We start from the raw sequence: 16288 nt of genomic DNA on the forward strand, positions 1-16288 counted from the left end.
TTAATTTAAGACACTACTGTAACGCCGATCATGGCTCGATAAATAACGTACGAATTATTTAAAATAAAAAATAGAAAATAAGTTTCAGAAACTTATTTAAAATATAAAATCGTAGGAATATGTGCAAAAAGTAGGTGTAAAAAGCTTGTTTAAAGTAAAAGATATAAAATAGTTTCCGGAAACTTATATAAAATATTAAATAAGAATTAAGTCTGAAGTGTAGTTATTTAAAATAATGAATTAATACTAAATAACGCTTTTAATTTCTTTATTTAAATTACATACTTTAATTTTCGTCGCTTTTGCAAGTAAATAAAAATTATTAAACGGTTCTTACGGACATTTTGACATCTTTAGAAAGTATTTGTAAAGTTGTACATGTATAACAAATTGTACATAAATTGTTATAACTAAATACAGTTAACAAAATGAGAAAACTCTATTTTTTTATACAAAAATGTAAAACTCTGAAGCAAAAATATTTAAAGGATAAATATGTTTCGGTTTCTTAAAGTTGACATTCAAAAAAAACTACAAAAGGAAAAATCGTTCGAGTTTTGGGCTGTCCAAAAAATTTAATTATTTAGTAACTCGAAGATTATTATTTATTTTTTAAATAAGCATTTTATAATTGAAATAAAGTACATGTTTAAAAACATATATTATACATAACAGCATACATCTGTTTTCAATTAATGTAATAATAAAATGCATTGTTTAAAATGTAAATGCAATGTATCTTCAATTCATAGTCATTCATTATAGCTTATTTAAAAAACATAATCTTCGAGTTACTAAATAATTAAATTTTTTGGACAGCCCAAAACTCGAACGATTTTTCCTTTTGTAGTTTTTTTTGAATGTCAACTTTAAGAAACCGAAACATATTTATCCTTTAAATATTTTTGCTTCAGAGTTTTACATTTTTGTATAAAAAAATAGAGTTTTCTCATTTTGTTAACTGTATTTAGTTATAACAATTTATGTACAATTTGTTATACATGTACAACTTTACAAATACTTTCTAAAGATGTCAAAATGTCCGTAAGAACCGTTTAATAATTTTTATTTACTTGCAAAAGCGACGAAAATTAAAGTATGTAATTTAAATAAAGAAATTAAAAGCGTTATTTAGTATTAATTCATTATTTTAAATAACTACACTTCAGACTTAATTCTTATTTAATATTTTATATAAGTTTCCGGAAACTATTTTATATCTTTTACTTTAAACAAGCTTTTTACACCTACTTTTTGCACATATTCCTACGATTTTATATTTTAAATAAGTTTCTGAAACTTATTTTCTATTTTTTATTTTAAATAATTCGTACGTTATTTATCGAGCCATGATCGGCGTTACAGTAGTGTCTTAAATTAATTTATTAACTGTAAAATTAATTGTTTCACGATATTAAGAAAATTTGCATTTATCTTTATATAAAGAACGTATATAGAATATTTTATCAATCTTTATTGAAGTATGGATCATTAAAAAGAATTATGAAAATTGAGAATTATTAAATATATCAAAAATATCTCACGCGAATAGTTACTAATTCATTTAAGAGAACCATGCAAATAATATAGGATTGTGCCCGAGATGCCACAAAGCAAAACACGAAATGTATGTGTGGCGATATCCGTTTGTCAAAATCATGTAAAATATGAAAAATATAATTATATAAATCGTTGAATAAATCGTTGAATATTTTTCGTCGTTTGAATACGCGATAGTTGAGTGTAATCTAAAAACATCTGGCGAAAAGCTCGGTAGGGGAAGGGGGTCACTGGCGACGAAAAGCGGTGGGACGCGGAGCGAAGGCGTAGGGGGGCAAGGTGTGGTGGTCGATCGTCATCACTTCGGCATTCGCTCGGCGACTTCGCGGCGAAGATGGACGTGTAGCGTGAGACGCTCCGCATTAATCTACGAAAATTAGATATTCACGAACGCGAACTGATAATTAATTACATAAGGATGCTCAAATAGTAATATTGCTCGAAACTAAGGTGTGTACTCAGAATTATATCTCAATCTTTATTATTCTCTTTGATAATTTACGTTCAAATAAAGACTAATAATAAGATTAATAATATACATTCTTTAAGTAAAGATAAACGCAAACATTTTTTAAATTATGAAACAGGACTAAATATAATAATGTTATAAATATAATTCGTATTATACATTTACAGATATATAAATTAGATATCCGAGGACGATATTCACAGTCCGTTCTTATTTCGAGACTGTCTTAAGTAATGTCTTAAGCCATTAATACGGCCCTCTGATTCGTGACTTCTTAAAATTATACTTAAGACGGTCTTGAATATGAATACTCTGACTGTGAATATCGGTCTAAGATATAGAGTTGTGTGCATAACGAAATCAAAAAATAAAACGTAAATCGTATAATAAAGCATCGCGTAATATTCATCGAAGAATATTAAAACGTAACGAATAGATTATTTTACAGATTTTGTAAGAGGCGTTAACGTTAGTATTTCGACGGTTAGACGATTGGCGCGTGACCTTCGGTTGGGGATGGTACGGGGTGACACGGAACGGCGCGTCATGTTTACGCCTAGTTATCGCGCAGTTATTATTCCCTTACCGAAGCTCGTACAAACAACGTAGCTGTGTCGCGGCTTCTTTTCACATTACTTTTTGAAATCTTTTTCGCGAAGAATATCTAATACAATACGAAACGTTGTATTATACTAGTATGAATAATTATTCATACTAGTAATCGTATTATGTGAACATTCATAAAATACAACATTTCGTATTATACGTAGCACTTTTTGCGATTATTATATGTTTCAAAAAGAAATGTAAAAAGGAGCAGTATGCGACATGGCTACTTGTTTGTACGAACGGTATCACACGAGTCATAGAAAAGCAACGTTGATATGAATATTCTCATGCAAAAAAGTCGCAATTCCTGCTTTCAATACAATTAATACAGTTTAATAATTTAATTAATTTTTGTTTTTGTGCATCTTTCGTTACGATCCGTTAAAAAATTTACCGTAACTTTGGAACAATTAATAAAAGAAACATTTCTCCCTTTTATTAATCTCTAGCCTATTTTATAGATTCTAATCATATCTTACAGACATTATCTATGTATAAATAAAAGATTCAGCCCTTTTATCTACTTTGACTTTATTTCGCAATAATAACGAATTGCAGACGTGATATTCGTTTCTAAAAGTTAACCGATTGCATAGTAATAGCATAGTAATATAGTTATTTATTACATTTTTCAGATTATCTTCCCTCTCACGGTTGAGGGGGTTCAGTATCCAGAGGATATTTTACACGAAAAGAATGATTTTTCTCAAATATCTAAAAATTTTCGGATATGTCTGAATGTATATATAGATAAATTTTTAGATATTGAGTAAAATCGTTCTCTTCGTGTAAAAATCCAACGGGGAAGCTAACGTCGCCGATTTACTTGAAAATGAACGAACCGCAGCCGGTTCGTCGCGTCGCGCGTTTCGGGAGTGCCGTTCTAGTTATTGGACTCAAGTTATAGTCCGCGCGCGATTACAATGTATCCGCGAGTGTTTTACGCGAGTGTCCTGTGCACATTCTGAGAGGAGGTGGAGGTCTGGGAGAGACATCGGGCACTGGTGGAGCAACCTGGCGGTAAATATTATTTTTTATTTGTGTAAAATTAATACCTTTTTTCGCTAGTTTTTAAATTTATAGTTTTTTATTCGACAATAATTTAAAAATAATTATTTTTAAATCATTGTTAAATAAAATGATTTAAATAATTCTATATTCTATATATATATATAAAATAATTATACCTGTACATTCTCTAAGATAATTATATGTATTCTCTAAAATAATTATATATATTTTTTAAAGAAGATATTAGCGAAAATAAATGTATAAAATTTTTAATAATTTTTAAGTAACTCTCTTTTACATAATTTAGATTTTAGATAAAGGAGAGTATTAAAAATTGAGAGAGAGAGAGAAAGAGAGAGAGAGAGAGAGAGAGAGAGAGAGAGAGAGAGAGAGAGAATTTTTTCTAAAATAATTATATATATTCTCTAAAGAAAATTTTAGCAAAAATAAATTTGTATAAAATTTAAATAATACTTTAAAATTTTAAATAATACAAATTTATTTTTACTAAGATCTTTAGAGAATAAATTTAATTATTTTAGAATTATATATTTTAGAATTATTTCAGAATTATGTATTTTATAAAAAAATGTATAATTATATTAGAAAATACATAATTGTCTTATATCTCTAATTAAATAATGGGTTCAAAATTTAATGCTTACAAAAATTATATTTTCATAATTGTACGATTATTTTTCAGCAAATTGCATGCGTTCATATAGCAATTATTTTTTAAAATAATGGTTATGAATTATTTTTTTACTCAATTTTAATTTGGATTTTAATTTATTTGTTACAGAAATAATTTCAAATAATTCTCCTTTTACATAATTTAGATAAAAGGAGAGTTATTTAAAATTTAGATATAAATAATTGTATATTATTTCTAAAATATAAAGATCTTAGCAAAAATAAATTTGTATAAAATTTAAATAATACTTTAAAATTTTATACAAATTTATTTTTGCTAAGACCTTTAGAGAATATATATAATTATTTTAGAAATAATATACAATTATTTTATATCTAAATTTTAAGTAACTCTCTTTTTATCTAAATTATGTAAAAGGAGAATTACTTAAAATTACTTCTGTAACAAATAAATTAAAATCCAAATTAAAATTATTCTAAAATATAATTCTAAAATATATAATTCTAAATAATTATATATATTCTCTAAAGACCTTAGCAAAATAAATTTGTATAAATTTAAATATACTTTAAAATTTTATACAAATTTATTATTACTAAGATCTTTAGAGAATATACATAATTATTTAGAATTATGTATTTTATAAAAAAATGTATAATTTTATTAGATAATACATAATTGTCTTATATCTCTAATTAAATAATGGGTTCAAAATTTAATGCTTACAAAAATTATATTTTCATAATTCTTGATTATTTTCAGCAAACTGCATACGTTGTATAGCAAATTATTTTTAAAGTAAACGATTATAAGGTAGTTTTTTACTCCGTTTGAAAATTGGAATTTGAATTATTGTTACAGAAGTAAGTTTAAGGATTTACTTTTCTAATTTCGATAAATGAGAGTTATTAAAATTTAGTAAAAAAACTATATATTTTTCTAAATAACTATATATCTCTAAAGATCGTAGCAAAAATGAATTATTTTCTTAAATCAGTTTTATTTATATTATTTTTTCTCTTAGTTTTTTCTTAGTGTTTTCATAATATGATTTTAAATATAAAATTTTAGGATACTGTGTAAACCGCCACACTTGTCTGTAAAACAGATCATGAGCTAACTTAATCTTTATATCTTAATGTTACTTAGCTCTATTACTCACAATGTTAAATAGCTCTATTGGAGCTGAAGATAATCGTTCATATATAGAATAGCTCTTGAAAAACTATTGCGTTACATTTTTGTATCCTGCAGAACAGCATAAAATAAATATGCATATAATTCAATAAAAATATTTTATAACGAAGAGAGTGAAGAGATTCTAGAATATCTTATATACATTCACTTTTAGATACTCTATACAGATAATTCCTGTAAAAGAAAAAAAAAATAGGAATACATAACACATTGTCTACCGTATCACTTTTGGAGCCCATTTTGTCAGACACTTATTTTGCTTATCTTATGAAAAAATTAATTAAAAAATTATTGCTAAATTGCAAACAATATTATAAAAACTGGTTATACTACTATCTGATGGAAAACACTTTTTAGTTTGTACTTATGTTTTTAAAGTTTTATTTTTTTCTTTTGTTTAAGAAATATTGTCTGAAAACAAAGTGATGTGTCGGTATCGGTGATTTTCCTCTAATTATTTTAGAAAATCTATATAATTATTAGGTGTTGGAATTAATTCGTAGCGTTTTTTAATGAAAGAATGTTATTTATTTCACATGAGCATTAAAAAATACATTAATGAAAGTACTTCCCATCACTTGTAAAACGCTACGAATTAATTCCAACACCTAATATTTTAGAAAATATATAATTGTTTTATATCTGATTAAACAATGGGTACAAAATTCGATGCTTACAAAAATTATATTTTTAAAATTGCACAATTATTTGTCAGCAAACTGCATGCACATAGCAATTATTTTTTTAAATTAATTTTTTAATGATTATTTCTTTACTCTGTTTTTAATTGAAATTTTATATTCTTTTGTTACAGAATCATCGTACCGACGTTGCAGCTGTAACTTCACTGTTGCATCGGGTCGGTGAGTGATGGATTAATATTTTTATTGAGGTAATGGATTTGTGGTATTTTCACTAATATACTATATATTTAGATGCATATACGCATCAATTTAATAAAAATATATGGATAAATGTATGTATAGCATTCCATACATCCATTGCCTTAAAATAGATACGTTATAACAGATTAGAATAAATTTAATCCTGAATACCTTTTCATTATGAAATTTATTGTTCATGCACTTTTAAATTTGTAATATCATGTTACATTTAATTTGAGTTATTTTCAATCATTCTTGTATAAGTTGCCTCTACTATTACTCAATATCTCGTTAATTTAAATAAAACTATGCAACTCATGAAAATTATTAAGGGCTCAAATTTTGTTTTCTATTGTCAATTCATAGGTCATTGTGAATGCTTTGATTCTGATTGTAACTCAAGTTCAATAATATGAAAATAATGAAAAAATAGGATGATTTTATGTGGTCGTTTCTTTAGCATGTTTTTTAAATATATTTTACATTCAAATATTACATCTTGACACACTTGACACGCTTTAAACACAAAAGATAATAAAATATTTGTATTTTTTAAATATATATAAAATACAGGAAATTAAAAAATAAAAAGAATATATAATTAGAGTAAATAAAATTGTTTTCTATACATAATATAGAAAAGTATTTGTTACAGTGTAATAAATATCTGTTATTTTATTATTTTATAATTTTACCTGTCCTTTTTTCAAATATTAATTCAGGATTAAATTTCATGTAAGTTGTTGCAGAAAAGCAATATACATACATACACATGTATGTATAATATATATTGTTTTCTAGAAAATTCCTTTTATTGTTTCATACTTACTTGTATACATGTTAATAATAAAATAATAATAAATTTTTTAATGTATCACATATGTCATACAATATTTTATTGATCTTGCTTTTTTATATACAAAAGATATTTACAATTATTAATTATTACTATTTAATGCACTGACTTTAGCCTAAACTTTTGTAACTTATCTATACGTAGTAACTGAATTTTGTATCGATTAAAATAATAACATAATGTAAGATCCAATATACATTTTTCAAGAAAATAATAAATTATACAAAAAAATGATATTAACCATTTACAAAGAAATATTTTTATTAATATGAAGGAAAATTATCCCTTTCGGATCTTACATTATTCATCTCCGAATTTTTCATTTCCGCATGTTTTGAGATGAGATTCAGCAACGAATCTCATCTGAAATCGTTAAAAAAAACATGAGCCTTGAATTTTATCGGATAGTAATTAATTTAATAATTTTCAATTTACAATAAACCATTTTTTAAAAATTAAAGTTTTGTTATTTATATTGTAAAATGTATATTAAGAAATTTAATCTAGATTCATAATACTCGAGACTTTTAAAATCAAAAAATTGTTGGCATAAAGATTTTTTTAATTTAGATTTATTTTAGTCAAATGTTTATATTTATTTTTAATTTCGAATAAACGCGGATGGAAAATAAAAGTGAAATTTATTCGTATATTAATGAAATTATTATTGTTATTATTATTGTTAATTATTCATATTAATATTTAGTCACTTTTATTAATATTAATAATTAACAATAATAATAATAATAATAATTTCATTAATATACGAATGAATTTCGCCTTTAGTCTCCATTCGCGTTTATTCGAAATTAAAAATATGTATAAACATTCGACTAAAATAAATCTAAATTAAAAGAATCTTTATGCCAACAATTTTTTGATTTTAAAAGTCTCGAATATTATGAATCTAGATTAAATTTCTTAATATAAATTTTAATATAAACAACAAAACTTGAATTGAAATATTAAACTGAAAATTACTAAATCAATTACTATCCGATAAAATTCAAGGCCCATATACGTTTTTTTAACGATTCGAGATGTAAATTCTTACGCCTTTGTATAATATTATTGCCGGCGATAATATTATTACAAAAGAAAAAGAGGATCTGCACGAAGTATGTTGGTGTGTTACATCATTTTAAGTTTTTTTTTAAAAGTATTTTGTAAAGATAAACTGAATATTCGGGAGGGTAACTTGCTCGCAAATTACTCCATGCCATATACTCCTATAAATGAATAAAAATGCATTCAAGATTGAAAAGGATTCATTTTAACATTCATGGATCTGTATTTCTGAAAATCTGAATCCATTTTAATCCATTTTAATCCATTTCAATCCATTTCAATCCATTCTCGTTTGCTGGGTACAAATCGATTGCCTACAATATCGTTTGCCTACATCACTTTTGCCGACAGTTCATTGCGCACAAAAATTATTGCCTACAGTTTGATTGCCTTCATGTACTATATTCTTTATTTTAGAAACACAAATTCTCTTTTAAAACACAAATTTCTTGCTTTAAAAACATAAATTCTCTATTTTAAAACAATTTTTTTGTCATCAACGACTTCAATTCGATGACTCATTTCTCGCTGGATAATATTTAATTTTTAAAAATAAAGTTTTTTTTAAAAAATATTTTCTCTGTATGAATATTTTTTATACTCATTGTACATATTAAATTATCCAATTTAAAATTACATTTCGATATAATATCTTAATATAACATCTAGTATAAAGTATAGATATGTAATTTTTAAAAGTTGAACTCGTGAATTTGAATGCTGCATTTGCTGTCAAGAGATATAACTGGATTTCAATCGACGATGCAAAAGATAGATTATACAGGTGTTATTAGGATATTAAGTCGAAATATAATTTAAAATTATGTAATTTAATATGTTGACACTTTTATAATTGTTTTTATAGAATTGAGCGATAATTATATTGATTAAAAAAAAATAGTTCAAGTGTCGACTGTACTGTGTGTTTAATTATTGAGTAACCTGAAAATGATTTTTTTTTTTTAAATAATAAATACTAAATAACTACTTTATTATCTTTATTTATAAAATATACATATTTTAAATATTTTAAATTACATATTTTAAATAAAATTGTTTTAAATACGATCAATTGATACGATTTATTTAAAAAGTATAAAATAAGTTTCGTAAACTTATTTAAAATATTACTTAAGAAGTAAATTAGAAGAAGTTATTTTAAAATAATCCTTTTATCTTTTTTTTGTTAAAAGTATATACTTTAAATAATTTTATTTTAAATATGACTAAGTCCTGTATATTAGTATGTAGATAACTTGTCTTTATACTAATTGAAAGAAAAGTATAATTTATAAATTAATATTTTTTCTGTCGCGGAATGAAACAACTTCTTATGTCGATTTTTTTAGAACTTAGCATTATAATTTCAGTAGCGCGAGTTATGTGATATCGCTATTATATCGTGTTACATCGAAGAAAATATTTATTGTTTTAGAATTTCGAATATTTCAACTAACGTGCTGAAAAGACAAGAGATAAAAAGTGGTTTGCTAGTGTGATTTTTTTTTACACAATTGCTCATGTGAAGTGTTTCTGACATCCTAAAATTAGAGATATCTCCATTTTATCGTTTTCTTTAATGATTTATAATTATTAAATAAAGATTGATAATATATTATACATTCTTTAGATAAAGATAAATGCAAACATCTTTTTTAAATTATGAAACATTTTGGACTAAATAGAATAATATATATGAATAGCATTCATATACATTTAGCAATAAATAATTTAAATATAAATTTATTTATTACTTTTCTTGTATTAAAAATGAGGAACGTAAATGACAGAATTAAACGATTCGAAAGGAACGTAAGAAAAAGGCAAGGCATCAATCTTTTATTAAAAACTTTTATTAATTGCGTACATTATGCAGATTTCGTGTAATAAAAAGTTATTACAAATTACTAATAGCTTTTATCGTAACACAATTAAAATATCTAAGATATTCGTGAGCTGAGTGCACGTAACCAATATAAGGAGTAAAGCTAAAGCCTATTAATCAAAGAATTAAAAATGTTAACTGAATAGATTATTTTATTAATTTTGTAACACGCGTTAAAATATTTCCACAATAAGGTAATCAGTGCGTGGTCTTGGGAATTGTTTTGGCGCGGAAGAGCGGATAGACGGTGCGTTACATTTACTGCGCAATCATTCTCTTATCGAAACTTGTACAGGCAGGTAGCCGTGCCACTCTCTTCTTCACATTTTTTTTTAAACGTAATGGCAAAAAATGCTAGATGTAATGCGAAACGTTGTACTTTATCAATATTCACAATGACATCAGTATACAATTACTAGCTTGCACGATTAATTATTCATAAAAGAATTGAAGTGACAATCATATATTATGGAACAGATATTTTATACGGTTCATTCATTTGGAATAAAAATAATGGAAAATAAGAATTTATTTCGCGATAATTACGGACAAAAATTATTTTTGTTTAATGTAATATTTTTGGGGTTGATTCCCCGACGAATAAAAATTTTATCATGTTTTGTAAACGGGTTGCCGCAGTATCCCCCCAAAGATTTTTAAAAAATGATTAGTCCGGCGCGTTTGTAGATATATTCGCGATGTTTAGGGGGAGTTCCGTGGGGGGATGAAACCCTTTTGAGAGGGGAAAAGGGTTTGGAAAGGAAAGGCATGGCGGAGAAACCCTTTGCAAAAGTACATTTTTTCTTTGAATCTTTTTTCTTTAAAATTTTGAGTTTTTCATTTTAATGATAAAAAAAAAGGATTTTTTTAAAATTTTTTTTGAAATTTTTAAACAATTTTTTAGAAAATGAAAAATTTTTTTTTTAAAAAAAAAATATTAAAAAAAATTTGTTTTAAAAAATTTTATTTTAAATATTATATAATTTTATTTTCAAGAGAACTTTGCATTTAGTAATACTTTTTAATACTATTTTGAAATATTGATTGATTTTTTTAATTTGGGTTTCATATTTTTTTTGTTACAGAATCATCGTAGCGACGTTGCTGATATAACTCCGCTGTTGTGCATCAGATTGGTGAGTGATAAATTAATATTTTTATTAGGGTAACGAATGTGTGAAAATTTTATTAATTACTATATATATCTATAGATGTATATACATCAATTTATTAAAAATATACGGATAACGATATGTATACCATTCCATACATTCGTTACCTTAAAATGGATAAATAATAACAGATTGGGCTAAACTTAATCCTGGATATCTCTTTATTATATGAAATTTATGCATGCACTGTGAAATTGATAATGTCACGTTACACTCAGTAAACAATTTTTCATGCATGAATAATACGTATAAATACGTATAAATATACATAAACATCCATAAGTATGTATAATCATACATGAAATATGTCCATACATGTTCATACATCCCTCTTTCTTTTATAAAATTACTTTTTTGTGATTGAAGTAATAATAGTAATGTGAAAACATTAAAAATAATTAAAAGGATATTTTTATTTTATTTTTTTTTTCGAAAAAAAAAATAAGTTTGAAGAAAGAATTACTTATATATAATTATACTTAAAATTATACATAATTATGTATGAGCAATTTTTTTTACATTTTTCCAAATTTGCTTTTTCTCAAACAATGCGAAAATTATCTCTTTAATTATTTAAAAAGAGAAAGAGATGTATGAACTTTCTATTCGTATGTATAAATATGTATAAACATACATAAATATTCATAAACATACACGAAATGTATCCATACACGAAATACATGTATATCCATACATATTCACATTTTGTGTATGATTATGTGTTTATGAATATTTATGTATGTTTATACATATTTATACATATTTATACATATGAATAGGAAGATAGGTTAAACACATGCTTAAAAATAAGATAAAACAATTTTTTAAAGCATTAATCTACATCATAAAAGTGAGAATTTTTTACAATAATTAATAAATGAAACATTTCGATTTTATTTAGTTATCTTCAACCATTACAATAATAAGAGTAGTTGTATAATTAAAACGTTATAAATAAATTATTACAAATAAAATTAAATATTGGAAAGAACATAGAAAAATTAATCAACGAAACCATATCAAAGGTTGGACAATATATTGCAGTAAATAAATTATTAAAAATTAAGTTTTCTTTACGTAATAGTGGTTGAAACTTTCTTTTTTTAAAGATGAAAAAAGTGGAGTTAAACAGATTTTTAAAGTCGTGAAATAAATGAAGTCAAGATAAATGAAGTCAATAAAAGTTTTGAGGTATATTTAATTTTTCAAGATAATAATTCTGTAGATAGAATCTGTAGAGAAATATGTCCAAAACAGTGAAAATGATCATCATTTATTGACAAGCTTTTGCTCTGACAAGAAGCCCTTTCACTGTTTTGGACGTATCTCTCTATAGATTTTATCTATAGAATTAATATCTAAAAATTAAATATACCTCAAGATTTTTATTGACCATTAACTTCATTTATCTTTTTTAAAAATCTTATCCGTTTGATTCCATTTTTTATCTTTAAACGAAGAAAATTTCAACAACTATTATATAAAAGAAGACTTAATTTTTAATAATTTATTTACTGCAGTATATCTAACTTTTGATATGGTTCCGTTGATTAGTTTTTCTATTTTCTTCCAAATATTTGATTTTATTTGCAATAATTTATTTATAATGTTTTAATCTTATAAAACTACTGTTATTGTATTATTGTAAGGCTGAGGATGATTAAAATAAAGTCGAAACGTTCCATTTATTAATTATTGTAAAAAAACTCATATCTTTTATGATATAGATTAATGTCTTAATAAACTTTATCATCTTATTTTTAATCTCGTGTTTGACCAATCTTCCTATTCATTTGTATTTACATATTCGAGCAAGAAAATCGTATTAAATTTATATACATGTATATTCATGCATGAAAAATTTTTTTTATCGGGCACTTTGAGTTATTTTTTTCGATGATTGTTTTTTATATTAAAATAATATATCTTGGAAGTGTTAAAACGAAAAAGAATAAAATATTCATATTTTTTAAATATATGAAATACGGGAAATTAAAAAATATAAAGATGACATAAAATAATAATTAGCGTAAATGAAATTGTTGAATATGGATACCATAATTTAGAAAAGTGTTTATCACATAGTTTAATAAATATTGTTTCATTATTTTTTCTGTCTATCCTGTTCTCAAATATTTATTCAGGATTAAGTTTTGTACAAGTTGGTGCAGAAAAGCAATACCTATGTACACATAAATGTATAATATTAACTGTTTTTTAAGAAATTCCTTCTATTTGTGTTTCACACTTATTTGTATACATCTTACTAATAAAATGATAACAAAAATTTTAATGTAAAGCATATAATTTATTAATCTCGCTTTTCTGTAAATTAAACATTTTATGTTTAATTATTATTATTTATTAATGCACTTACTTCAGCCTAATCTTTTATAACTTATCCATATGTAGTAATTGGATTTTATACCAGTTAAAGTAGTAACATGATGTAAGATTCAATAAACATTTAATCAACAAATATAAAAATTTTATCTTATATATTTTAAAATTGTGTTTAAAGTTTTGCATGACTTAACATATTTAATTTTGAAATAAATTATTCAAAAAATTATTTTAATAATATACAAAATACGATAGGAATATATTTATTGAAGTGAGGGAAAATTCCTTGTCGAATCTTACATCATTCATCTGAATTTCTCATCTCCGCATGTTTTGAAATGAGATTTAGCAACGAATCGTTTGGATCGTTAAAAAAATACGTACATGGGCCTTGAATTTTATCGGATGATGATCAATTTAATAATTTTCAGTCATTTATTAAGTTTTTTTCATTACATTATAAAATTTACATTAAGAAATTTAATCTAATTTTGATATTCGAGACTGTTGAAATAAAAACGTTATTGGTTATAAAGAAACGTTATAAAGAATTTTGAATTTAGATTTATTTTTAATCGAATATTTAGATTTTTTATTTTGAATAAATGCGAATAGAAAATAAACGCGAAATTAATTCGTATATTAATAGAATTATTATTATTATTGTATTATTAATGATAATTGTTTATAATAATATTTAATCAATTTTATTCGCGCATCATAAAAGCATGTGTGACACCAATCTAAGTTTGTAAAAGATAAACTGAATATTCGGGAGGGTAATTTGCTCGCAATTGCGAGTTCTTATTAGGTGTTGGAATTAATTCGTAGCGTTTTACAAGTGATGGGAAGTACTTTCATTAATGTATTTTTTAATGCTCATGTGAAATAAATAACATTCTTTCATTAAAAAACGCTACGAATTAATTCCAACACCTAATATATTTTTTGAGAGTTATTTAAAATACAAAAGAAATCAACAAACAACAGGGCTAATGAGAGATAGCGCGGATAATCAAGCTTAAGTTTGATAGATTAAAGAAAGCTACAAAACTTGCGCTTGATTATCCGCACTAACTCTCATTAGCCCTGTTATTTGTTTATTTGTTTGTATTTTAAAGATTGAAAACCTGCTTTAATTATTATTGTTTATTGCTTCTTTATTATTAGTATGATCGTGATTAAGTTAGTTACTCAACTCCCGCTCAGTTTGTCAGTACGCGATAGAATTGATTGCGTTCAGCAGAGAAATCAGCTTTGCATTGTTGTAATATTCTTCAATGTGATTAGTTTATATTTATTTAAATCCATAAGGAACCAAAAGCAAGAACCAATCGAATTGAAGAATTTTGCAAATTTGATAGCTACTTTCTCTGAACGCTGCCATTAATGTATTATAACGACGTGTTATTGCATATTTGTGAAGTAGATAATGTAGGTAGGAATACACGGATGGAGATAGGTATATGCAAATAGGCACGAATAAATGAAAATACGGGTAGGTAGGACAATAAAAATATGGATAGGTAGGGACAATAAGTATAGATGGGTAGGAATAAACACAATCACATTTTAAATTAAAAAATTAAATTATTACAAATAAAATGACACTTCAATAAATTTCGCGGTCGGGTAATTAAATTTTATTTTAAAAGTAATAAATAAGTATAATAAAACTAAAAGATATTACATATTAAATTTCATTAATAAATTATGTAACATGTAGGTAGGGATACATAGATATCATATGTATATACTTGATAAATGGAAAGAAGGGACTAAAAATTAAATAATATTTTTAATTAATTTTAAATTTGATTTAATTATCAGCATCCCGTTCCAATTATCAAATATAAAAATAAGCCATATTACATATAATTTTGAATTTTCAGCTCCCCTGAAATTAAATTTAATTTCTTATAAAATTCTATACATATATAAAGTGTGTAACGCGTTAACATTATAATTAATTTTGTTATAAATAAATGTATGTATATAATAGTATTAGGTACATAATATAAAATTTATGTAAACTATGTCCAGATAAATGCCATTATGTTTACATTTGTAATTTGCGCCCTAATTACTAATAAATTATACATTTATTGGAATGTTTATATCCTTATTGTTATATTATTATATGTCTATTCAATATATGTAGCATTTATCTTGTCGTAGTAAATCAAATTTATTGTTGCTTTATTGATGTAAATTACACGGAATTGACGAAACATATGACAACAAAAATTGTTTATTAATTTAACGAATTTGATAAATATTTAATTTTAAAACTTTCTTTACATTTGGATTTTAATAAATATCAAGAAGTCATTAATAATTTTGAATGACTTTTAATTAAAAATTTTGTTTAGAATAATCTTCAATTTTTCTTTATATTTAATATACAAATTTATTAAATAAGTCAATATAGATTGGAGCTTTGACTGAGACAATGGTTAAATATTAACTCCTTGCTTAATTTTTGACATTATAGATCTTTAACATTATAGAATTACAAGTATATTTTAGTTAGAACAATTTATTATATGCAAAAGTCTCTTATATCGCTGTCTCTCGCG

At 24.3% G+C, this 16288-nt stretch overlaps 1 protein-coding gene across 1 annotated transcript in view; it reads left to right on the plus strand.

Annotated features, from left to right (window-relative positions):
* The first annotated feature begins 11300 nt into the window (after positions 1–11300).
* LOC105148923 (uncharacterized) overlaps positions 11301–16288 on the plus strand; it is a 256440-nt gene continuing 251452 nt past the window's right edge. Inside the window, exon 1 of the mRNA XM_087414137.1 lies at positions 11301–11330. The gene's annotated coding sequence lies outside the window, so the exon portion shown is untranslated. The remainder of the gene's footprint in view (positions 11331–16288) is intronic.

The sequence above is a fragment of the Acromyrmex echinatior genome, chromosome 15 (genome assembly GCF_024713525.1).
Source record: "Acromyrmex echinatior isolate Ae372 chromosome 15, ASM2471352v2, whole genome shotgun sequence".
Taxonomy (NCBI): domain Eukaryota; kingdom Metazoa; phylum Arthropoda; class Insecta; order Hymenoptera; family Formicidae; genus Acromyrmex; species Acromyrmex echinatior.